The following is a 26,808-nucleotide window of genomic DNA, read 5'->3' on the forward strand; positions in this document are numbered from 1 at the left end:
TATTGTCGCTACCTATGCGAAGCTTTTTAGTGTGTAGAATAGTAGATTCTTCATCAGGATTAGTATTAGCAAAAGCATCAAAGTTTCCCCCATCATTACTACTACTTTTTCAGCGATAACCTCCCCAATTTCAGACATGGTGGCAGTAAACAATTCTAGCAACCGAACAACCCAAGAGGCAAATGAATAAGATGAATGGAAGAGGGGCGAAGAAAAGGCAAATCTTTTCAGAAATTGTTTTAGAAGTGGGGGAGAGGAAAACGAGAGGCAAATGGTGAATAATGTAATGCTATAGATGAGAGTTTATGATGGGTACTTGGTATGTCTTGACTTGGTGTAGATCTCGCTGGCAATGGCGCCAGAAATTCTTCCTACTACTTCTTGACTTTGCGTTGGTTTTTCTCTTGAAGAAGAAAGTGTGATGCAACAAAGTAGAGATATGCATTTCCCTCAGTTTGAGAACCAAGGTATCAATCCTGTAGGAGACAACACACAAGTCATTGAGTACCTGCACAAACAAACAAACAACTTGCACCCAACACGATAAACGGATTGTTAATCCCTTCATGGTTACTTGCAAAAGTGAGATCTGATAGAGATAGATAAATAGTAAAGTAAATATTTTTGGTTTATAGATCGTAAAGTAAAAGATTGCAAGATAGTAAATTGGAAAGTAATATTATGGAAAATATACCCGAGGCCATAGGTTCCACTAGAGGCTTCTCTCAAGATAGCAAATAATACGGTGGGTGAACAAATTACTGCCGAGCAATTGGTAGAAAAGCGCAAAGTTATGATGATATCTAAGGCAATGATCATGAATATAGGCATCACGTCTGAGTCAAGTAGACCAAAACAATTCTGCATCTACTACTATTACTCCACACATCGACCGCTATCCAGCATGCATCTAGAGTATTAAGTTCATAAATAACGGAGTAATGCATTAAGTAAGATGACATGATGTAGAGGAATTAACTCAAGAAATATGATGAAAACCCCATCTTTTTATCCTTGATGGCAACAGTACAATACGTGCCTTGCTGCCCCTATTGTCACTGGGAAAGGACACCACAAGATTAATGTCACAGCCCTAGAATTTGTTTGTCATTAGTTGCATTAAGGCATTCATGCATCATGTTTAAAATTCATGAAACTTGAAATGGGGATGACAAACCCTAGCACTAAATAAAATGCAATTAGGATCAAAATAAAAATATTTTCAATAAACCCAGAATGCCCTTTAGAAAAGTTCATTATTTTTGTTAAAGGTGAAAACCCCTGCCATCAATGATGCACATATTTCTAGGCCATTCTGGATTTTTGAATTAAATCCTATTGTATTTGACCTTGGGCATTTAAATACTATAAATAATTTAAATGTTCAAATAAATGTTGGAAATTGTTAAGGGTCACTGAAATAATTCAGGAAGCACCCATAATTGTTTCCAGGATTTTGTAAAATGATTTGATATTTTAAATCAAATCAAAACAAACTACAGAAAATAGAAAACAGAATTAAATAGAAATAAGAGAGAGAGAGCAGAAGATCTTACCTGGCGCTCACCTGGTAGCCCACCTGGCCCAGCACGGCCCAGCCCATCTCCACTCCCCCCCCTGTCGTCTTCCTCTGCCAGTAGGCAGAGGCGAGGTGTGGCACGCGCCCGAGAGGCCTCGGCCACCTCCTGCTTCCCCTGGCCACCTCCTGCTTCCTCCTCGACACCCCGGACGCCTCCATGCGTGCCACGCCACCCCCCTGGAACTCCCTCGCTCTCCCGAACTCTTCCCCCCTCCTCTGCTTCCTCTCTCTCTCGCCCAGACCGAACGGAGCCGCCACTACCGACGAGCTCCCTCACGGCCACCGCCACCCCCTCTCCTCTCCGACGCGCTCCCGAGCTCCGCCGGTCCTCCCTCGTCCTCCTCGTCGTCTCGCGCGACCAGAAGAGCCCCTGGATGCCGCTAGCCTCGCCGTTCCCCTCCTCGGCCACCGAGGATCGCCGTCGTCAAATTCGTCGCCGTTCGGCCTTCCCCGAGCCCGCCGTCCACCTCTACGGGATCCACGTGAGCTCCTCCGTCGTTTCCCCCTCTCCCCTGACTCGTTTTCTTCCTCTAACACCGACAACCGTCGGAGCCGAGAGCTCTTCGCCGCCGGCCATGTCGCCGCCGTAGCCACGGTTGCCTAGAGCTGCAACCGAGCACGCAGCCATGCTCAGTGCACCCCCAGGAGGCCATAGCACCCAGCCGCTCCCTCTGCTGTGCTTCCTAACGCCGACTCCGAGCTCACTCGAACTCTGGCCGCCGCCTTGGAGCTCGCCGTCGTCAGCTCCGGCCTCCCCACGACCCAGCAACCGCACCGTTCAACGCGCGGGAGCAAGGGCTCTCCAATGAGCCCAAGCACGGCCTCGCCTGTGTCCTGTAGCATGTTTCCGACGGCCGCCACCGTCCCGGGCCTCGCCGGCGTCGAGACGCCGGCGGGGTTGACCCACTTGACCACGGCGGAACCCCCCCTGGGTCGATGACAGGTGGGGCCAGCCCCTGTTAATTAGTTTAAGTGTTAGATTAGTTAACACTAATTAATTTAGTTAATTATTTAAGCCACTGACATGTGGGCCCAGCCCTGCTGACATTTTCGTTAGTATTAGTTTAACCCTAATCAACCCGGTTAACCAACTGAGTCACTGACACGCGGGACCCACTGTCAGGTTTGACCTGGGGCGCCCAGTTGACTCTGCTGACGTCACAGTGACGTGGTGCTGACGCCATAATTCATTTCTGGATTTATATTATTCAGGAAATTCCAGAAAATTGTATAAACTTCTAAAATTCATAGAAATTTAACCGTAACTCCAAATTAAACAAATTATATATGAAAAATTATCAGAAAAATTCAAGGAATCCATCTGTAACATTTCCATGCATGTTAGAACAACTTATCACTACTGTTTAGGACAAATGAAGTGAATGGCATTTAAATAATCACATATGGAGTTTGAATTTGAACCTTGTATTCAAACCAACCCCATTTAACTTGTTGCTAGATGCATTAGCCCAAAACACATTCATTTTTCCATGTCATGATCATGCATCATATTGTGCATTGCATTGATTGTGTTCCCTTCTGTGTTGCTGGTATTTGTCCCCTCTCGATAGACGTGATGTGATCGTTGACACTGATGAAGACTCAATGTTATCTTCAGAAGTGCCAGGCAAGCAAAACCCCCTTGTTCATTCCGATACAATCCTACTCTCTCGCTCCTACTCTCTTTTATTGCATTAGGACAACACTGATTCATCTGTTACTTGCTGCGGTAGCTGAACCCCTTTATCCTCTGCATGACCTGTCATTGCCACAGTAAATAGATGAAACCCACTAGCATGAGTAGGAATTGTTTGAGCCCTGTTGTGCCTACTCATTCATGCTTGTTTGTCATGCCTGCTACTTCTTAGAGTTGAGTCAGGTCTGATTCATCGGGGATGAATCAGAGGTGTGTGAACATGTCCTACTGTGTGTGAGCTAAGTGTGTGAACACGATTTGGTAAAGGTAGCGGTGAGAGGCCATGTAGGAGTACATGGTGGGTTGTCTCATTGAAGCCGTCCTCAGGAACTGAGTCCTGTGTTTGTGATCCATGATTCAGCTACTACCATACATTGGGCCCTGAAATATGACCCCGCTCGACTTCTTATTCACCCTTGTCCTCTGTCCAGGAGTTGCAAGTAGTTTCTGGTGCTTGTAGTATGCTGGAGGCCGTGGACAGCGCTGACCGTAGGGGTGGGCTGTGATGCGGTAGGCACGTGGCCGGGTATACCGGGCGCCCGTTTGGTGTCACGGAACCCTGTTCACATCGTTTGGGGCTGTGAGCGAAACTCCGGTCGGATCTCCTCATGGATGGAACCCGAATAGGCGATAAACCTGGACTAGAGACTTGAGTGTTTAGGTAGGTCGTGGTCTACACCCACGTCGGCTTTCGCTTGAAGTCTGCCGAGCACATGTCGTGTGCAGACGCTAAGTGGTGGAAACATGTATGAAGAAGTACACCCCTGCAGGGTTAATATCATCTATTCGAATAGCCGTGTCCGCGGTAAAGGACTTCTGGGTTGCTTATATCAGTTCATAGACAAGTGAAAGTGGATACTCTAAAATACGCAAGATAAGCGTGAGTGCTATGGTTGGCGTTCTCGCAGGGAGATGGGAGCGGATCCATAGTGGTGTATTGATATGGTGAATATGTGGACTCGTGTGCACCACCTCAAAAGAGTTACTTGCAGTCGTAGTTCAGGATAGCCACCGAGTCAAAGCTGGCTTGCTGCAGTTAAACCCCACCATCCCCTTTGTTGATAATGATGCATATGTAGTTAGTTCTGATGTAAGTCTTGCTGGGTACATTTGTACTCACGTTGCTTAATTTATGTTTTTGCAGAGAGACTTCGGTCTCGCTAGTAGTTCCGCGTGGACTTTGACGTTTAGCTTGTTACCTCAGCTACGATCTTGTGCCCTCGGCAGGATCTGGTAGATAGTCAGGCTTCTCAGCCTTTTTCATTTATAGATGTCTGTACTCAGACATGATAGCTTCCGCTTGTGTTTTGATATGTATGCTCTGAATGTTGGGTCATGAGACCCCTGTTTGTAATATCTCGCTCCTCGGAGCCTATTGATTAAATACTTGTGTCGTAGAGTCACGTTGTGATGCCATGTTGTACTTGCACATATCGAGCATATTGTGTGTATGTTATTGAAATGCTTGGTATGTGTGGGATCTGACTATCTAGTTGTTTATCCTTAGTAGCCCCTCTTACCGGGAAATGTCTCCTAGTGTTTCCACCGAGCCAGGGTAGCTTGCTACTGCTCCGGAACACTTAGGCTGGCCGGCATGTGTCCTTCTTCGTTCATGTGTCTATCCCTTCGGGGAAATGTCATGCGATGAATACCGGAGTCCTGTTAGCCCGCTATAGCCCGGTTCACCGGAGTCCTGCTAGCCCAGTGCTACAGCCTGGATTCACTCGCTGATGACCGACACGTTCGATGCTGGGTCATGGATGCCTGTCCCTGTAAGTTTGTGCCACTTTGGGTTTACGACTAGCCATGTCAGCCCGGGCTCCTTATCATATGGATGCTAGTGACACTATCATATACGTGTGCCAAAAGACGCAAACGGTCCCGGGCAAAGGTAAGGCGACACCCGTGGAAGTACCGTGCGTGAGGCCGCAAAGTGATATGAGGTGTTACATGCTAGATCGATGTGGCATTGAGTCGGGGTCCTGACAGCGTTGGTATCAGAGCTTGACTGCCTGTTGGATTACCAAGCCAAACTGGTCGAAGTTGAGTCTAGAAATTCTTTAGTTATATAAGGGAATTGATTGTGGGATGGAACATAAGGCTCTTTTTACTCCTTATACCTCATGCCCTTCTGATCTGAGTCATCTTATCTTTCCTACGGGGATTAAGAGCTAGGCTATCTCTTCTTTCTATCAGGATCACGCGTTACTAATCCATAGACTTATAAGATTGTTGGATTTAAGCTTGAGTTCAGTTTCTACTACTTCCGTATGTTAATTGTTGATCTCGAAACCTTGATATTGTGCTTCTGAGTGGTTATGCCACCATTATTGTGATTGTCTCAAATCTTTTTGAGCATTTACAGCCGTTATGCTGTCCGAGTCATTCCAGGTTTCTAAATAGTCTGATGCATTTGCAAAATCCTTTCCCTCTGGTTTCGATGCTCCTTTATGCCAGCTCAATCACACTAATTGTTGAGTTGAGGTATTCTACTGCCTCGACCTTTATGTTGGAATAATTATTATGACCCTAGGTGTCTCAGGGGATCATCTAGTGGTCTAGCCATGATTTGTGTCCTAGTGTGATGATTTTGGCCTTTATTCTCGAAAGCATTCAGTGATGCTACTTAGTAGTAGGTATTCTACTCCTGGGTTTTGAACCCGAGATTCACTCTACTTACCTCATGTTGATAGTGTTTGCTAGTTCCTTTAGGATATTAGTAACCTTTGCGATAGTTCTCGAGGTTCGTGGTACATCCTTCTTCCAATTACCATGAACCATTCTTGGCAGGAGTTCTTCTGAACCAAAAGATGACAACAAGAGTGCTCTCGATGAGTTCTCCATGCTATGTTGTGACTCTGCCAGCTCAACCTTTCTGCATGGGTTATCCAGAAGAATTATGTTGAACTTGGTTCGGCATACTAATCTATGCATCCACAACTCAGGAAGTTATATGTTCCTTTGAGTTGTCCCTTTTTAGTTGTCTACTGACCTTCGTCTATCAATTGATAGTCAAGAGTATGCGTGCGTTCGTTTATCGATGCATATTACTCTTGTGGTCCGTCAAGCCATTCTATCGCGGAATGACTAGGAGAAACAAACTCCAGTACTTCTTCCATATCCAGGATTAGGTCAAAGAAGTTGTGCTCCACAGAACAAATTGCCAATCCAGCTTTTGCTCTGTTCTACCTTGGAGTATCACCATCTTTTATATCGGGATTGTTATGGGAATTACACACCATCCTATGAACTCTTGGTACAGTGATACTTCTCGCCATCATTACTCATTCCTCGGTTCCGTGTGGTTATAACCGGAATGTCGACAAGTGAGTCGTGATGTGTGAAATCAATACTCCTAGCAACCTTGTTGCTTGGTAGTTAAAGGACAATAATTTCATTCTTAGCGTGTTGGTTCTTGAATCATCATTCTAAGACTGTTCGTGCTACCTAGTCCTTATTTCTGGTGCACTCTCCGATCAGTGAGTTAGGATAGTGCCAATCCTTGCTTATTTGATCATATCGTCTTGCCCCGGAAAGAAGGAATGTTCTCGAGCTTAGTAACATACCGGTGGTTCGTGATCTTCCGAAGATCTTCTCGGAAGTATTACCAGGTTGTCACCTGACCGCTGTGTTGAGCTCGTGATCAAGTTGGTTTCTTATGAACCACCCTCTCTCCAAGACCGGTGTTAGACATCCCTGAGCTAGTTGGTTAAGCTAGACAACAACTTGGAGAGTTGGAAGATAAAAGCTTGTCTGACTTAGTTCGTTCCAAAGGGATATTCTTGTGTAGTGTGTGTTGAAGAAAGATGATATCTTCATCGATTGGTCCCTGTGATCAGTTGTTGGACCTATTGTCTTATCAATCCTTTGATTTGAGTGTGGGCCATCGTCAAGTCAAATCAGTACCAACGATGCTCGTAATGTTGTCTTACTCGTGGTTGATCCCTCGAGCATACACCATTATATCTTTTGGGTCTGACCAATGCTATCACTTGTTCACATAATTATGGAATTCCATTTACATGGAAATCTCGATGAGTTGTTGTTGAGCCCATCAGCAGCATTTTGTCTCTCCCATGAGTCATGTTGAACATCAACCTAGTGTTGGAAACTTGTGTAAGCATTCCTTCGTGTTTCGTTCATGAAGCATATGTTTGGATGAAGGTAGTGACTTCCTTTAATTCATGTGCATCTGATGCAAGTTGCCGCCGTGGATTCGAGAAAGTCAATGTTGCTTTCTTTGGAATCATTCCAAATCAGTCATGCACACGTGCGAAGAATTCTGTGGTTTGAAGACTTGCAACCTTCAATCTATATGTATCCCTAGCACACCAAGCCACTGATTGATTTGTTCAAGGAGAAGGAGTTCCTTCATAAGAGCTAATCCGGACTTCTGTAAGGACTTCGATACCCTCGTTGATGGTTCCCCCTCCTGAACTCGGTAGTGTTTCATTATAAGACTACTTTGTGGTCATGTTTGTCTTGGACAACATGTTCACATGTTGTAGCAAAACCGGCTCGTGTTTTTGGAGCTTGCTATCGTAGTTCATTTCCCGAGAATCTCGCAGCGTCATCTCGTCGATTTGTGTTGCAAACTTTCGTTTTTCTTCTTAGACTCGATGAGTCTGGAATATCCTGACACCAACCAGATCTGAATCTCAGGCAGATATGATGGTTGGAACATTTCCCAAAGAATTATAATATCGATCCCTTGGAAACCGGTAAAGTGGATGTCGTGGCCAACACATCCAGCCGGAAGACCTGTTATTATAATATCTTGATTTGAGGAAGTTGGCCACCTCCCCATAGGGATTTCGTAGGATTTACTCCCTAGTTGCCCCTATGGATTTCTGAGTTCCGAAGTCCGACCTTTTTACTTGATGTTCTAGATATCAAACCATATCTATGAATGGGTTACACTAGCACATCAATGAGAACATTAGAAGCGGAGTGCTAAATGTCTCTCGGTCGATCATCCAGATTTCGTTCCCTTGGCCCCGCTAAGGTGAAATCTGAGAAGGTGTTATCTTCCTTGCATCTGCATCATCCATCATTAGCCATCATGGTAGTATGTTGTGTTGCCAGGATCCTTGACACGGATGTTGGTAAAACCTTGATGATTGTGGAAATGCTCAAGTTCTTGAGAGCACGCACAAGCGCTACGTGTTATCATCGGCACTAACTCGGATTCCTCTCAGTTTCCTCGGCAATGCTATGACCTTTTCAAACAGTGAATCCACTCTCTATTGTTGGGTTCTTCCCCAGCTACCAGAATCATTCCCAGCATTTGCATTTTGTTCCCAGCTTGCACCGCCAATGTGCCATGCTACCATGGGTCTCTTCCATTTCCGGTGATAAGCAAAAATCATCCATTGCGTTGTCTTCAACAAGGTAATCCACATCATCCAAGTCCGAGTATGCCATTCTACCGACCCCCCTCCAAACGATCGCTCGAGAATTGCCTTAGGCTGGTTTAAAGAGTTTCAATGATCTTTGAATCAAAGGTAATTCTTTTTGCCACTTAAGGGGATATTTCTACGAGTCACCTTTCCTAAGGTGCATCGTTATGGTATCATGAAAACTCAACTCCTTGCTACGTTGACAACCGATTACCACCTTCTTAAGCGTGAAATTGTTGTCTACCTAGTGAACCTTCGTCATCTGCCTCACTCCATTCTTATGGATGTGTGCTTCGTCTCTCAGCTCGAGAGATGTTGCTATGTCTCATTCCGTGAGTTAATCCTGAGTTGTTCGACCTTCGAGAAGAACGATTCTTTTAGGGTCTTTCCTTTCCTCTCGTTGTCATATTGGCTGGAGTTCTCAGAGCAAGACTTCGAGACAATGATGGTGGACGAATCAACGTCCATTTGAAGTGCAACTGGATCGTGAAGATTGTGCTAGTTTGCGTTCCCCCTTCACCTTACCCTACGCTTGAATCTCGGGACGAGATTTTTGTTTAGTGGGGGTGAGTTGTCACAGCCCTAGAATTTGTTTGTCATTAGTTGCATTAAGGCATTCATGCATCATGTTTAAAATTCATGAAACTTGAAATGGGGATGACAAACCCTAGCACTAAATAAAATGCAATTAGGATCAAAATAAAAATATTTTCAATAAACCCAGAATGCCCTTTAGAAAAGTTCATTATTTTTGTTAAAGGTGAAAACCCCTGCCATCAATGATGCACATATTTCTAGGCCATTCTGGATTTTTGAATTAAATCCTATTGTATTTGACCTTGGGCATTTAAATACTATAAATAATTTAAATGTTCAAATAAATGTTGGAAATTGTTAAGGGTCACTGAAATAATTCAGGAAGCACCCATAATTGTTTCCAGGATTTTGTAAAATGATTTGATATTTTAAATCAAATCAAAACAAACTACAGAAAATAGAAAACAGAATTAAATAGAAATAAGAGAGAGAGAGAGAGCAGAAGATCTTACCTGGCGCTCACCTGGTAGCCCACCTTGCCCAGCACGGCCCAGCCCATCTCCACTCCCCCCCCCTGTCGTCTTCCTCTGCCAGTAGGCAGAGGCGAGGTGTGGCGCACGCCCGAGAGGCCTCGGCCACCTCCTGCTTCCCCTGGCCACCTCCTGCTTCCTCCTCGACACCCCGGATGCCTCCATGCGTGCCACGCCACCCCCCTGGAACTCCCTCACTCTCCCGAACTCTTCCCCCCTCCTCTGCTTCCTCTCTCTCTCGCCCGGACCGAACGAAGCCGCCACCACCGACGAGCTCCCTCACGGCCACCGCCACCCCCTCTCCTCTCCGACGCGCTCCCGAGCTCCGCCGGTCCTCCCTCGTCCTCCTCGTCGTCTCGCGCGACCAGAAGAGCCCCTGGATGCCGCTAGCCTCGCCGTTCCCCTCCTCGGACATCGAGGATCGCCGTCGTCAAATTCGTCGCCGTTCGGCCTTCCCCGAGCCCGCCGTCCACCTCTACGGGATCCACGTGAGCTCCTCCGTCGTTTCCCCCTCTCCCCTGACTCGTTTTCTTCCTCTAACACCGACAACCGTCGGAGCCGAGAGCTCTTCGCCGCCGGCCATGTCGTCGCTGTAGCCACGGTTGCCTAGTGCTGCAACCGAGCACGCAGCCGTGCTCAGTGCACCCCCAGGAGGCCATAGCACCCAGCCGCTCCCTCTGCTGTGCTTCCTAACGCCGACTCCGAGCTCACCCGAACTCCGGCCGCCGCCTTGGAGCTCGCCGTTGTCAGCTCCGGCCTCCCCACGACCCAGCAACCACACCGTTCGATGCGCGGGAGCAAGGGCTCTCCAATGAGCCCAAGCACGGCCTCGCCCGTGCCCTGTAGCGTGTTTCCGACGGCCGCCACCGTCCCGGGCCTCGCCGGCGTCGAGACGCCGGCGGGGTTGACCCACTTGACCACGGCGGAACCCCCCCTGGGTCGATGACAGGTGGGGCCAGCCCCTGTTAATTAGTTTAGGTGTTAGATTAGTTAACACTAATTAATTTAGTTAATTATTTAAGCCACTGACATGTGGGCCCAGCCCTGCTGACATTTTCGTTAGTATTAGTTTAACCCTAATCAACCCGGTTAACCAACTGAGTCACTGACACGCGGGACCCACTGTCAGGTTTGACCTGGGGCGCCCAGTTGACTCTGCTGACGTCACAGTGACGTGGTGCTGACGCCATAATTCATTTCTGGATTTATATTATTCAGGAAATTCCAGAAAATTGTATAAACTTCTAAAATTCATAGAAATTCAACCGTAACTCCAAATTAAACAAATTATATATGAAAAATTATCAGAAAAATTCCAGGAATCCATCTGTACCATTTCCATGCATGTTAGAACAACTTATCACTACTGTTTAGGACAAATGAAGTGAATGGCATTTAAATAATCACATATGGAGTTTGAATTTGAATCTTGTATTCAAACCAACCCCATTTAACTTGTTGCTAGATGCATTAGCCCAAAACACATTCATTTTGCCATGTCATGATCATGCATCATATTGTGCATTGCATTGATTGTGTTCCCTTCTGTGTTGCCGGTATTTGTCCCCTCTCGATAGACGTGATACCGATGATGTGATCGTTGACACTAATAAAGACTCAATGTTATCTTCAGAAGTGCCAGGCAAGCAAAACCCCCTTGTTCATTCTGATACAATCCTACTCTCTCGCTCCTGCTCTCTTTTATTGCATTAGGACAACACCGATTCATCTGTTACTTGCTGCGGTAGCTGAACCCCTTTATCCTCTGCATGACCTGTCATTGCCACAGTAAATAGATGAAACCCACTAGCATGAGTAGGAATTGTTTGAGCCCTGTTGTGCCTACTCATTCATGCTTGTTTGTCATGCCTGCTACTGCTTAGAGTTGAGTCAGGTCTGATTCATCGGGGATGAATCAGAGGTGTGTGAACATGTCCTACTGTGTGTGAGCTAAGTGTGTGAACACGATTTGGTAAAGGTAGCGGTGAGAGGCCATGTAGGAGTACATGGTGGGTTGTCTCATTGAAGCCGTCCTCAGGAACTAAGTCCTGTGTTTGTGATCCATGATTCAGCTACTACCATACATTGGGCCCTGAAATATGACCCCGCTCGACTTCTTATTCACCCTTGTCCTCTGTCCAGGAGTTGCAAGTAGTTTCTGGTGCTTGTAGTATGCTGGAGGCCGTGGACAGCGCTGACCGTAGGGGTGGACTGTGATGCGGTAGGCATGTGGCCGGGTATACCGGGCGCCCGTTTGGTGTCACGGAACCCTGTTCACATCGTTTGGGGCTGTGAGAGAAACTCCGGCCGGATCTCCTCATGGATGGAACCCGAATAGGCGATAAACCTGGACTAGAGACTTGAGTGTTTAGGTAGGTCGTGGTCTACACCCACGTCGGCTTTCGCTTGAAGTCCGCCGAACACATGTCGTGTGCAGACGCTAAGTGGTGGAAACATGTATGAAGAAGTACACCCCTGCAGGGTTAATATCATCTATTCGAATAGCCGTGTCCGCGGTAAAGGACTTCTGGGTTGCTTATATCAGTTCATAGACAAGTGAAAGTGGATACTCTAAAATACGCAAGATAAGCGTGAGTGCTATGGTTGGCGTTCTCGCAGGGAGACGGGAGCGGATCCATAGTGGTGTATTGATATGGTGAATATGTGGACTCGTGTGCGCCACCTCAAAAGAGTTACTTGCAGTCGTAGTTCAGGATAGCCACCGAGTCAAAGCTGGCTTGCTGCAGTTAAACCCCACCATCCCCTTTGTTGATAATGATGCATATGTAGTTAGTTCTGATGTAAGTCTTGCTGGGTACATTTGTACTCACGTTGCTTAATTTATGTTTTTGCAGAGAGACTTCGGTCTCGCTAGTAGTTCCGCGTGGACTTCGACGTTTAGCTTGTTACCTCAGCTACGATCTTGTGCCCTCGGCAGGACCTGGTAGATAGTCAGGCTTCTCAGCCTTTTCATTTATAGATGTCTGTACTCAGACATGATAGCTTCCGCTTGTGTTTTGATATGTATGCTCTGAATGTTGGGTCATGAGACCCCTGTTTGTAATATCTCGCTCCTCGGAGCCTATTGATTAAATACTTGTGTCGTAGAGTCATGTTGTGATGCCATGTTGTACTTGCACATATCGAGCATATTGTGTGTATGTTATTGAAATGCTTGGTATGTGTGGGATCTGACTATCTAGTTGTTTATCCTTAGTAGCCCCTCTTACCGGGAAATGTCTCCTAGTGTTTCCACCGAGCCAGGGTAGCTTGCTACTGCTCCGGAACACTTAGGCTAGCCGGCATGTGTCCTTCTTCGTTCCTGTGGCTGTCCCTTCGGGGAAATGTCACGCGATGAATACCGGAGTCCTGTTAGCCCGCTACAGCCCGGTTCACCGGAGTCCTGCTAGCCTAGTGCTACAGCCTGGATTCACTCGCTGATGACCGACACGTTCGATGCTGGGTCATGGATGCCTGTCCCTGTAAGTTTGTGCCACTTTGGGTTTATGACTAGCCATGTCAGCCCGGGCTCCTTATCATATGGATGCTAGCGACACTATCATATACGTGTGCCAAAAGACGCAAACGGTCCCGGGCAAAGGTAAGGCGACACCCGTGGAAATACCGTGCGTGAGGCCGCAAAGTGATATGAGGTGTTACATGCTAGATCGATGTGGCATTGAGTCGGGGTCCTGACAATTAATCCCAAAGCTAAGCACTTCTCCCATTGCAAGAAAAACCAATCTAGTTAGCCAAACCAAACCTATAGTTCGAAGAGAATTACAAAGATATCAAATCATGCATAAAAGAATTCAAAGGAGATTCAAATAATAGTCATAGATACGCTGATCATAAATCTACAATTTATCGGATCCCGGCAAACACACTGCAAAAGAGTATTACATCAAATAGATTTGCAAGAACATTGAGGAGAACATGGTATTGAGAATCAAAGAGAGAGAAGAAGCCATCTAGCTACTAGCTATGGACCCGCAGGTTTGAAATAAACTACTCACGCTTCATCGGAAGGGCAATAGAGTTGATGTAGAAGCCCTCCATGATTGAATCCCCCTCCGGTAGGACACCGAAAAAGGCCCCTAGATGGGATCTCATGGGTACAGAAGGTTGTGACAATGGAAAAGTGTTTTCGTGGATGCCCCTGTTGGTTTGGGATATATGGGAGTATATAGGCGAAAGAATTAGGTCAGGAGGTGCATGAGGGGCCCACAAGGGTGGGGGGCGCGCCCTACCCCCTGGGTGCGCCCTCCGTCCTTGTGGCCACCACGTGGCTCCTCTGACTTCATCTCCAAGTCTCCAGGTTGTCTTCTGGTCCAAGAAAAATCATTGCGAAGGTTTTATTCCGTTTGGACTTCGTTTGGTATTCCTTTTATGCGAAACACAAAAACAAGGAAAAAAACAGGAACTGGCACTGGGCTCTAGGTTAATAGGCTAGTCCCGAAAATAATATAAAATATCATATAAAACATCCAAAATAGAAAATATAATAGCATGGAACAATAAAAAATTATAGATACATTGGAGACATATTAGTATGTGCTACAAATTATGTATACTGATTCCAACAACGCAGCCGAATATGACGCTCTGTTGCATGGACTTCGGATGGCAACGTCAATGGGCGTACAATGGATCGAGGTGTAGGGAGAGTCTAATCTTGCCATCTCCCAAGCCAATGGAGAATTCGATGCTAAAGACCCAAAGATGGCGGCATATCAGAATGCATGCCTTCCTCAAATATCTGCCCTGTTTGAATGGTTAGAATTTCACCATGTGTCCAGAGACAGCAATCAAGTTGTTGACGTCCTTGCTCACATGGGCGCCAAGCGCGATCTGGTCCCTAAGAACACCTTCTTGGAACGGATTTTCAAGCCATCCATGGTGTGGCAGGATGAGGGCAAGGATGCTGGAGCCAATGGCCTAGAACAGATCATCCCTCCAGTCATCGAACCGGACGAAGAAATCATCGGAGGTTCGACACTAGAAGAAACACCTTCGGCTCATGAAGTTATGGCAGTAATCATGCCATGGAGTGAGCCCTTCCTCGCCTATGTTCTTCGTCAAGAGCTCCGCGATGACCAGACCGAGGCACGATCCATAATTCGATGTTCTAAAGCTTATAAGGTACATGAGGGTGGACTATACAAAAAAGCACTACCAGATTTCTCCAGAAATGCATATCTGAAGAAGAGGGGAAACGACTTTTGGCCGAGATACACGCTGGCATGGGTGGTCACCACATGGTAGCTCGAGCGCTGGTCAGCAAGTCCTTCTGAGCTGGGTTCTTCTGGCCCACTACTCGCACGTACGCACAAACAGTAGTCCAATGTTGCGTCGGATGCCCCCCACGTCTCTCCGGACAATACTGATTACCTAGCCTTTTGTGGTATGGGGGTTGGACATGGCCGGACTACTTAAAGGGGGGGACCAAGAAGAAGAAATATATACTAGTCATGGTCGAGAAATTCACTAAGTGGATCGAGGCAAAACCAGTAACTTCAGCTAAGTCTAGACCGGACATTGACTTTATATCCGGCATGGTCCACCATTATGGTGTCCCCCACAGTATAATAACGGATAATGGGTCCAATATCACAGCCCAGGAGGTAAAGGAATAGTGCGCTAACATGGGCATCAAGCTCGATTATGCTTTGGTATATCAACCACAGACCAATGGACAGGTCAAATGGGCTAATGGACTAATCATGAGCGGCATTAAGACTCACCTGGTCCGTTCCCTGAAAGAATCCGATTGCCACTGGGTGGAGGAGCTCGACTCCATGTTGTGGGAACTGGGCACCACCCCTAATCGATCAACGGGATACCCGACACATCCGTGACATTTTGGGTCGAAAGAAATTTTTTCTGTCATGCTTATGACAGTTCTATGACGATAATTGTGACGAAAGCATGTATCGTCATAGATGTGGTGGGTGCCTACTTCTATGACAAAAAAACATGACAGTCCTGGGCGGGCCGGGGACGCACCTGCATGACATTCTTTGGGCGATCCATGACGGAAAAATCATGGTAGAAGCGAGGGTGAGGAAAATATCGGGGAGTTCCCGGTTATGGTGGGTGGTAGGGGACGAGCGATGCACGTAGGGTTGCGTGTTTCTCTCGGACACGTACGCACATGTTTGCATGGTGTTGGGATCTAACTGAACTCGAGCAAGGCATTCACTGAATGAGCCCGAGCCATTGCACTAGGTATGTTATTGAACCCGAGCGATCGATCCCTTGGCTGTTAACTAAACCCGAGCAATTCCTTCGCTACTACAACTAACTGAAGCCGATTGAACCTGCCTCTTGATGAATAGTGACCATTGTTGGGGGTTGGAAGAACAGTTCCCAGTGGGGGTTGGATGAACAGGACCCAGTCGTAGTAGAGGCCATTGCCGCTGGATGAATAGGACCCCGATCGAGGAGGCCGCCACACCCGAGCCGGTTGGGGGTGGATGAACAGGACCCCATGGAGGGCTGGTTGAACAGTACCTGGTGGAGGCTGAATGAACAGTAGCCCATGGATGAACAATAGTTGATGGAGGCAGGAGGAAGTTGACGGTGGATGAACAGTAGCACGTTGAGGCTAAAGCGAGGTTGTAGATGGTGGATGAACAGTAGCCCGTTGAGTCCCGTTTTGTGGTACGCCACACCCCTCCCGATGAACAGGACCCCGTTTTGACTATAGGCGCTCCTACACAAGTCTGTTTCCTCCATTTTGCGGTACGCCACACCCCTCACGATGATCAGGATCCTGTTTCGACCGTACACGGTCGAACAGAAGTTCATTTCCTCCGTTATGCGGTACGTCAGGCCCGTTTTGGCTGTTCCGTCCAAGCCGGTTGGCTCCCGATGAAAATGACGCATTCCGTTGCCCCCGGTTGAACACTACGTAGTTTCTCCGTTCCGACCCAGCCGGTTGGCTGCCGATGAACATGACACCGTTGTTGCTGTCTGCTGCCTCTCCATGAACACGAGCCCTGGCCGTACGCATGCACGAGTAGGCATTCGAGACCCCGCCCGTATGTATGTACATAGCCGTATTTACTCTCTTGCAGCATGGCTCCACGTACGTGTACATGATATAGACGGGACTGCATCACACATCGGCGATTCTACTATGACACATGCCGCCCCTTACTCGGCCACGGTTCATCACTGCAGAGAGACCGATCGACCGCTATGTACGTACATGTTCGCGACCAGACAGATAATGCTACATATGCTTCGACCGAGTGGGTCCTAGCAGTCAGGGAGGACAAGGAGGCACTTCCTTGCGTGCGAATATTTAGCTAGCGGGTCCCAGCTGTCAGGGGCAGAATCATTTTTTGCTCGTAATAAGGAGACACTTCGCCATGCAAAGATGTTGTTGTTGGTCCCAGGTGTCATGGGCAGGAATAAGGAGGAACTTCCTTCTGTGCGAAGATATACGTGGCGGGTTCCAGCTTTCTGGGGGAGGAATACTTTTATTTTCGCGTAAAAAGGAGGTGGTGGCATGTGTGTGTCCATGGACCTGGTACGTCCCCACTATTAGTGTCTCCACATACAGTCCTCTTTCGATGACTCTCTTTTGTTGACCACGTTGACCATGTCACGCCGAGCGCACCAAGGCGATGCACAACGGCGAGGCCTCGGACGGCAATGAGCCGGAGATGGGAAGACGCGGCAGTGGATTCGCAGACGGAGAGGTGTATGAGGGTTAACTGGTTCTAGTGCGGTGTGGTTCTGTAGTCGGCAGAGAATAACAAGAGGTGTGGAGGGGTGGAGGGATGGCCTGGCCTGCGGTTGGATAGCGCTTCACAGCGAAGCGTGCTAAGCAGAGCTGCTAGCAGCCGGAAGCAGGAGCAGGTGGTCCCGGCGGTGCTGGAGGAAGAAGACGAGAGATTGAAGATGGATGCCGACCGTTGGATGGAAATCCAATGGCTATGGATGTCAGAATCATTTGTTGACTAAGTTGACAATGCCTTGCGTTGGCTTCGACCTATTGGCCCACATTCCAGCCTCCAAAAATGTGGCACATATTCAACCCAATTTTTTGGATTTACAGTTCATTTGCTAGGCTGGGTGAACAAATAATGTAGCATCCATGCGGCCCATTTATTTTTTTCTAAAAAACTACAGCCATTTGCACTTTCTTGAAACACACAAATTTGCTGGGTTGGGTGAACAAATAATGTAGCGTCCATGTGACCCATGTATTTTTTTCTAAAAAATTACAACCCATTTGCACTTTCTCAATATACACGATTTTTCTTAGCTGGTTTTAATTATAATGTTGGGTTGGGCGCAACAATGTTATCAAAAAATAAACAGGGGATGCACATTTTGTTATAAATATATTTAAATAATAAGCGCTTTATTATTACATCGGTCCTTAAATCTTAAAGCTTTTGTACACAATCACTAGGATTTTTGTTGCCTTCAAGCAAAAAAACCCTGGATTTTATTAAAAAATTATTTTTATAAGACACGGGATATTGTTTCCTATATATGTAAGTATCTGTTTAATATAAGATGATAATAAAAATAATATATAATAACATATTAAATAATATAAATATATATAATATAGTTTGAAGGGAAACATAAGTTGGACCTGGCATTCCTATTCTTATATAGAAAAATAGAACAGACCTCTGTGTTTTCTTCAAAAAAATACATAAGTTGGGCTGCACATGTTTAAGGAAAAATAAAACCTAGGATGGGACGCCCATAGGCTGGTCGATACATGACGGCCCTCAAAAAAATATAAACCGGCATGTCGAGGGCTGCACATGTTAAAAAAGAATGCCTAGACTAGGCAGCCCACAACCCAGCTGACGTCCAGGCCCGGACGAGAATGCACCGGAGCCGGGGAAGACGTGCTACAGTAGTTGTAGAATCTGTGCCTATTTTCTATTGAAAGTACTAAAGTAGCTCAGTGGCCAAGTTCCACTCCCCAACAATGGCTCCGCCCGGGTTCAATTCCACCCGATGCAGTGAAAATATCCCCAAATTTTTTCCTCTGCCATTACTGACATGTGGGTCCCCATTGTCATCTATGCACACCACCTCCAACACTTGCCAAAACTTCGTACCTTGTTTTCTTTGTTTTTCACACTCAACATTGTGTGGGCATTTTGAAAATAGCAAATCTTTTTGACTGTGCATTGTATGAGGATGTGCTTTGCATGAATGTTGATCAGCATGATGTTAACTGGCTGGTAGTTCCATTTTTGACCATGAATAAAACTTCCAACATGATGTTATCCCTATTTGAAAAGGGCGTGTTAATAAATGATCTAGCTCTGAAACTTGCAGATTCTTATCTAAAACTGAAACTTGCAATTTCTTCTCTAAGAATCACATTTTCTGCACTTTTATATGAAACTACATTTTTTAAAGTGGTAAAAGTAGATCTCTAGAATTTAGAAAATACTTCATATGCTCAATACTACAAATCTGAAATTCAAAAGACATCCATATCTGAAAGTACTCTCAAAATATGCAACACAAAACACAATTCAAAACCTGCAAATACTGAAAACCTTAAGCTCCTACTCAGACTATTGGGGGGGGGGGCAGTCCCCTCCTATTCCTCGATGGCAGACAGCCGCCCCGTGAGACGAGGTGAACGGAGAGGGAGGGGTTAACTGAGAGGCATTGTTGCACCAACTGTTTTTCTCTTATAGTTGGGTACGGTCAGCAAAGACTCCACCGGCTCGCTCTTCCATAGCACCCTCACAAACAGGACTGTTTAGATGCTCGATCCTTCAGTTTTTGGTGGATGCTCCATCTTGGATCAATACTCCCACCACCGCCGCCTCATGATCGGATTCGCGGAATCTGTTTGCTCCATGGCCCAGAGGAGCACCTCTATGTACTCCTGCGCGACTCCCTCCGGGAGTATGACTGCATTTTCGCTTTGTTCCAGATATTTGGCCATCGCTCTCACCGTCGCCACTAATTGCTCCGGGTTGCCAAACCAAGACGGTATCTCCAACATCCTGCCTAGCTTCATAGGGTCGCCATCTGCAATCCTCATGTATTTCTTGTACTCATCCATCGATCTACTTCTCCACAACACCTTCACTCGCCGGCGATGGTTTTGGAGCGGTGATGGTTTTGGATTGGAACACAAGAGGAGCGGCGATGGTTTTGAAATGGAAGAGGAGAGGAGCGGCGTTGGTCTTGGAAGTACTATTTTTTGTTTTGCATATTTTGGGTCAAAGTTTGATCATGTAATATATTTGACAAGCAAATTCTGAATGCATGTCATCAAAAAATTATATAGTTGGATTCGTATCTAAATGTACTTTCCAATTATACCAATTTTGCAACCCATAACATATATTTTATTTGTTACAATCATGGTTAAAATATGACCCAGGATACACGGGAGACTAGTTAATATCGGGTCTCTTAATTGAAGGGTAAATTGATTTTTATTTTGATCCAGTCACAACGCGTTGCCCCTCTCGTCCAATCCTAAATCGTAGCTGCACGCTCCTCTCCCTCTTCTCCATTGCAAAACCACCCCCTCTCCTCCCCATTTCTCCATTCCAAAACAACCATCTCGCCTCTCCATCTTTTCCATTGCAAAACCACCATATCTCCTCTCCCTCCTCTCCATTGCTAGACCATCGTCTCTCCTCTCATCTTCCAAAGCCAGCACCACACCTCTCAGAAGCACATCGATGGAGAGGATGCAAAAGCGAATCGTGGAGATTGCCGGTGACGACCAAGCAAAGTTAGCCAGGTTGAAGGAGATCCTTACTTGGTTTGAAAACAAGTGGGAGATTTCAGGGACAGTGAGGGCCATGTGGGGATGTATGAGAAAGAGCAAGATGGGGGCGATGAGCGTGGCGATGTACTCCCTGGCGGCAATCACGCTGCAGCCCTTCGAGTTCATTGAGTATCTCCTCTGGGCAATGGAGCAGACATATTCGCCCGAGAGAGAAGTCAGGCAGAGGTGGTGGGCGTACAGATCGAGGGCCGAGCATCTGGAGGATGACGGATCGATCAAGTACGGTGTGTCATTTGTGAGGGTGTAGCGCAAGCCGGAGCCACCGGAGTATTTGTTCTCCCACCGCAAAAGGAGGTTGGTTGGCGTGGCATAGCTTCCCCGCCATTCTCCACGGTTCTGTCGCCGCTCACCTTGTCTCAACAGTGGCGGTAAGGCTTAAGGTAACCTTCACACTAGACCTAATCTTACAATCAGTGTGCCGGCTAATGAGTTAGTATTGGGTATAACTCCGAGTACTACGCCAATCACCCTAAAAGAGCTCTTGAACTAAAACATAGTTGTCAAAATGTCTACAAATAAAGATAAATCGATTGGTTCTTCTTTCAGAAAAGAGTACTCCCTAGAAAAGTGCCAATATAAGCTACTGCTATTTGATTAGCGGATTTGCTGCAACACTGAAACAAGTAAAGTGTCCCCTAAAAAAAGTGCAAGCCAAACACAGGCATATTAAAATATTCTCCAGCAGGTCGGCAAGAGCTTGAGGAACCATCTGAGATCTATGATTTTCCAAGCCACGTTTATGTTAGATATTGGCACCTCGTACTCTGCATATATGCTTGTTCCATCTGTACATTTGTGTAGTTTCATCAAAATGTAGCTGAATAACCCTGTTTGCACAGATAATGAAAAATCATAATTACATTATAGTGGCACAAGTTGATGAAACATACACTAATAAATAGAAGAAACTTCATTTTCTTAATGGGAGAAGATTGTGGTACAATACATTTAATAAAAAACACCTTCTGCAAGTGATGAACATCGGTGTACAGCGGTAGTACAAGGTTGGGCCTTCAGACATTCCAATCTCTATTTTTGTGCAGTGCAATAAAAATTAAGCACCCTAGTTTGCAGCAACACTTAAACATTAACAATGGGACTAGTTGATGAAACATGTACTAACAAAGAGAAGCACTTTCTTTATCTACAATGGAAATGAAATGATAGAGAGGACAATAGCTCTATTTTAACTTTATTATTACTTAATTTTATCAGTGGCACTAGGGTCGAGCAGGTGGCAAGTGAGGTGTACCGTGCATCGCAAGAATGGAGGCCGGGGGTGCTTAGACTAGGATGCTAAAGCTAGCTCTTCTAGTCCCTATCTTCCCCCTAGATGTTTCTATGGTAGCTTTCGGGTTGTAATCTAAACTTGGTCGAGCTTGGGTTGCGTCCTCCTACCTGCCTAGCTTATGTGGTGAACTTGTCTCTTGCTAGTAGTCAATCCATTCTAGTAGTAGTTGCATAACTACTCATTTACACTAAGATGTTCTCGGATAATGGTTCTCTATGGTAGGGATTCTTTAATGAAATTGGCGGAAACCATTGGGACCTTTTTGTGTAGTTCACCTAAAATGAAGCAATGTTTGCATCATGTAGTGAGCAAGTACTTGGTCCCATGAGCCAGCAAGTTCTTCTTCATTAGTTGCAATAAAATTGAGCAACATCAAGGTTGGTCGTGAAGCTCGTGGAATGTTCAACTATAATTTGGATACCATTTTGTGCAGTTCAACTAAGATCAAGCGTGAAATGTATATCTCTATTTGCACAAAAAGGTGAAAAGGAGGACTAACAAGTGATGAAACATACATTAAAGAAGCGGCATTGCTACAAGGACAATAGTAATTTCTAAAGAAGCGGCATTGCTAGATATTAGTGTGGGCATTAGGATTAACCAAGACAACCGTTAAATACGACATTACTTTAATGGTGCCATTGCTTCATTTTACCAGCAACATTACATTAATAGCTTCTATAGAGTTGGTATTTGGGCACGGGAGAGTAGGAGGACTAGGATAGTTGCATTTCTAAAGAAAAGAAGGAACTTATGTTAATGAGAAATTTAGCAGGACATGAAAAACAGTGCTTGATTCATATTACTGGAGACATTACATTGAAAAAAACATTGGTTTAACGTGTCCTTATTTTAACAGTGGGACTGCTAGTACATTTTATCAATGGCATTACATAAGAGGGGCTTGGGGCAACAAACATCCAAACATGATATCTGGGTTGGTATAGCCACCTTTTACTGTGTGAGGCCAGGGACATACTCTATTGACTTGTCCCCCAGTCCCCACTTTTTTTCCTTTTTCAACCAATAGATTGGTTTATATCATGTTTGTACTGCGTTTCCCGTTATTTCCCTATTAGACCAAGAGAACAGTTGGATAGCCAATATCTGCTACTTTTCACCCCCATTATTTCCTCTTTTGACCAAGTCCTAGATTCAGGTAACAAATCTCCCCCACCCCACCCCACCCCCTTTCTTCCCTGTTTGAACCAAGTAGTACTAGATTCAACTTCATGAAGTTGTATTACTAGATTCGACTACATGAAGTAGTTTTACCTCTTAACAGTAAAAGTTCAGGTGGCTTTCGAACAAACGATCAATCCTATCTATGAGGGGGCCTGAGAAGTAGTAAAATATACAAATACATCGACGTGAGGAGCTGGGGCAGTAGAGCAAGGCCAGTTTTGAAGGAAGTTATACCTGAGGGTCGCCGGGATGTCGCTAGGTGGGCGGCGGGAGGCCGGATCTGTCCACACTATGACAGCAAGGAAGAAGGGGTCGGAGGCCCTCCCTAGTCAGCGCTGCATGGGAGAGAATGACAAGGCATGCTGATTGGGACGCGCCGGCAGTGGGTCAGAGCCGTCGCCGAGGACGACCGCGTGAACATTGCACCTTCTCACCTTCCCCGGCGGAGGGGATCCGGCCGGATCTGTGACCAACGGTGAGCAGAGAGAGAGTGTGGTCACCACTATCGTGTTTAGCTCTGGAGAGGACGAGAGAGTGTGAATAGAGCAACAATAGCAAGCAAGCGCGGAGGCTCCTGCCTATATAGTGGAGTAGTTTTATTTTTTCTACCGGAGCCGGCTTGACCTCCTCAATGACTGTCGAGAAGTCCTCACGCACATGCCCCGGAGGTGCATTTGTTGTCATTTTGATCAGAAGCACCGAATTAACATATAACACGAAGAAATGCCACATTACAAGAAACCATAACCTCACTACCCCAAGGAGACAACATGAATCCGGACGGACAAACAAGATGAGGATCAAAGCTCAAATTAAATACAAACTCGTAGAAAAGGGGTCAATTGATAGATGTCCTAATTAACATAGCCGACCTAACCTAGATGGCAGCCGAGTAGTCTTCGTGCATGTGCCCCCAATGACCAAGGCCTTGGAGGAACACAATTGTCGCTGTTTAACCCTCGCAGTGATCCGAAGCAAATGACACCTAATATTGCGAGATGACAAGAAACCTGTTTTTAGATTTCTCATCAGAACTACAGCCCCGTACAACACAACCTGCATGATATGTAGACGATAGCCAATCAAACCGTCTGCTATAGTTTGGTCACATGCATGGAAGAACTGATCTCCTGTGTCATGCAGGGATTGTCCAGGCACCGGTGTGTGTACAACACTGCTCTAGTACTATCGCTCGTCTCTCTCTTCTATTAACTCAGCCGACTTGCGGGGAAAGGGAGTGTGTGTGTGCCTATGGTTGGTTCTCAATTGTAGTCCCACATGTGTGTGCAAACGCAATATGATGCACATTCCATTCAGTGAGCGGTGTGCAGACTGACCAACCGTCTCGGGTGCGACGCGAATGCGACGGGCGTGCTGTATACATGTTTACCGCCGTTTTCTTCTGGCTTTGCTCCATAGTGCAATCCATGGATACGAAATTATATTTAAAAATCGAGGGCGGGGCTTTCCCACGGGGCAGGCAGGGTAGTTCCACCTAGTCGGTTTGATAGAGAGACTAGAAGATGAGGGAGTAGCGGATTGAACTTGCTGCTGCAAACGTAGGGCTGTGTGATTTGACGGCTCGTTACTGCTATATAGGTGGGGACCTGTGATTTGACTTGCCATTATCATTATTACTGCTGCGCTACGACTGGGGTGAGTCTACCCTGACCCCCTCCATGGTATATAGGTGCCAAGTCTCCCCTGTCCCCCTCCATAGCCCGCTTACATGTCACTTTTACTTATATATGTCGAGGAGAGAGACATGGGCAAAATGGTGGGAGTGGTCTCTTATGCAACACTCTAGTCACTTACTCCTTGGCAAATGTAATAAATACTACGAAGAAAGAGATAGAGAGAAGTAAAAAAATACTCTTATAGCCAACCTTATAGCTAAACTTGTTGTATGCACGATTATAAGTGATGACTATGTATGGCATGCCAACATCAGATAGCCTAACACACCTGGACAGAGGAAGTAGTTTCATGCATGCGAAGTAGGCAAAAAATGCTCATTTATAGCCGTATGAAATATCCACGGGTGCGGCCGCGCGAGCGAGGTGTCGTGGGAAAACACAACCACCTATGGGACCATCGGTCCCTTGTGGTTCAGCAGGGGGAAGAGCACATTGCACAAAGAGTGGAGGGCGCAGAGCAGCATGACCGTGATCACACATGCAGTTTTTACCCAGGTCCGGACTGCCACGAGGCGTAAAAGCCTTCTCCTGCTTTGGTGGATTGATGAGAGGACGATGGTGGAGACGTGTCGCTCTAGCCCAACAAGGTTGCCTCGGGGCGAGAGTAGTCACGCGTGTATGCGTGTACAAGAGTCCCAATCCTTTCTAAGGTTGCCTCGGCCCTCCTTTTATTGATCAAGGGGTCACCACAATGGCAAATCAGTCATTGCGTACTGATTAGATAGCAAACAATGCTATCATACGTAACTCCGTAGACAGGACAAGGTGCATTAAATGCACCGGCTAGTGTCACATCATGGAGGAGCCCGACAAGCCTTGTCCTGCTATTCCACCACCTTCTCGCATGCCTGCATGACATGTCTCTGGACGCATGTCATTTGGAGGTGATTTCCTTAGGAAATGGCTGCCACATGCCAAATATTAGCCACTTAGTCACTTAGGGGCTCGACACCGCACCGATCGGTGACTTGCATTGCTGTGAGGTGGAGCGGTGGAGCCTTGGCAGGGTAATCCATCCTCGGCGTCCCCGGCAAGCTTGTCGGGGTAGTCTTGAGACTTGTCTTCGGGGCAATCTCGACCCCACCAGGCTCGCCTGCCTGGCAAGGGTGGTTTTTCCTTAGTGGTATTTTGCTCCTTTGGTTGGTCTTGGTCTTCTTAATCTGCCCTTTGGTTTCTTGAAGGGCTATCTCTTCTGCCGAGCCTTGTTTTGAGTGTTGCCACTTGTTTGGATCGGAGGCCATCGTCTGTGCACAAGTCTGGGGAAATATACACCCCTGTTTGTGTACCCCAACACGAGACGACGATCGTGGTAGGCGCGACCATGATACGAGCTGCTGACAGCCCTTGGATCTGAGATCGAACGGTCACATGCAAAGTTGCTGAAAATTTACAGAATAACCCTCCAGGATAGGATATTCACTGATAGGTCTAGAATCATGCCATGCAACCATTCAATCTCAGATCTAAGGGCTCTCGGAAGCCCGTATCATGGGAGATGGAAAGCTTCATATCACCTGTATTTTTCCCGACGCTTGACGTGCGAACACGCAGATGCTATACTGTCAGGCCTACGAAGTGGGTCTAGTAGACATAACATCTAATTGGGCCCCCATAGAACTGTGCATGAATCAATTTATCCATCGGGCAAGCCACTACCCTGTCGTTCGCACGCCCCACTCAGCATTTTTACAATCAGAAAACCACTAGCAGTTTGCTCCTATTCATCCCGACCGTCCTTTAACATTACGACAGTTCGCTACTAGTCGTCTGCCCTTTCACATTACAACAGTTCCACTAATCCTAACCCTCCTCCAAAATCCATGGCGTCCCAAATATCCATGACCGGAGGTGAGTACAAGGTTAGAACAATCACCGGCGATGAGTTTGAGATCATCTACACCCGTTCTTCCGCGATAGTGGAAGGATGCCTTGCTCGCTTCAAACGTAGATTCAAAAAGTTAGGTGGTGATAAGTGGGTCGTTGGGCTAGATATTGAGTACACCACTGTCCTAGGAAAAGAAAAGAATCTAAAGGAGGAAGAGAAAAAGAAGCCCGCCGTGATCTAGGTTTGCGTGCTAACTTGTGCT

Source organism: Triticum dicoccoides, chromosome 4A, assembly GCF_002162155.2.
Source record: "Triticum dicoccoides isolate Atlit2015 ecotype Zavitan chromosome 4A, WEW_v2.0, whole genome shotgun sequence".
Lineage (NCBI taxonomy): Eukaryota > Viridiplantae > Streptophyta > Magnoliopsida > Poales > Poaceae > Triticum > Triticum dicoccoides.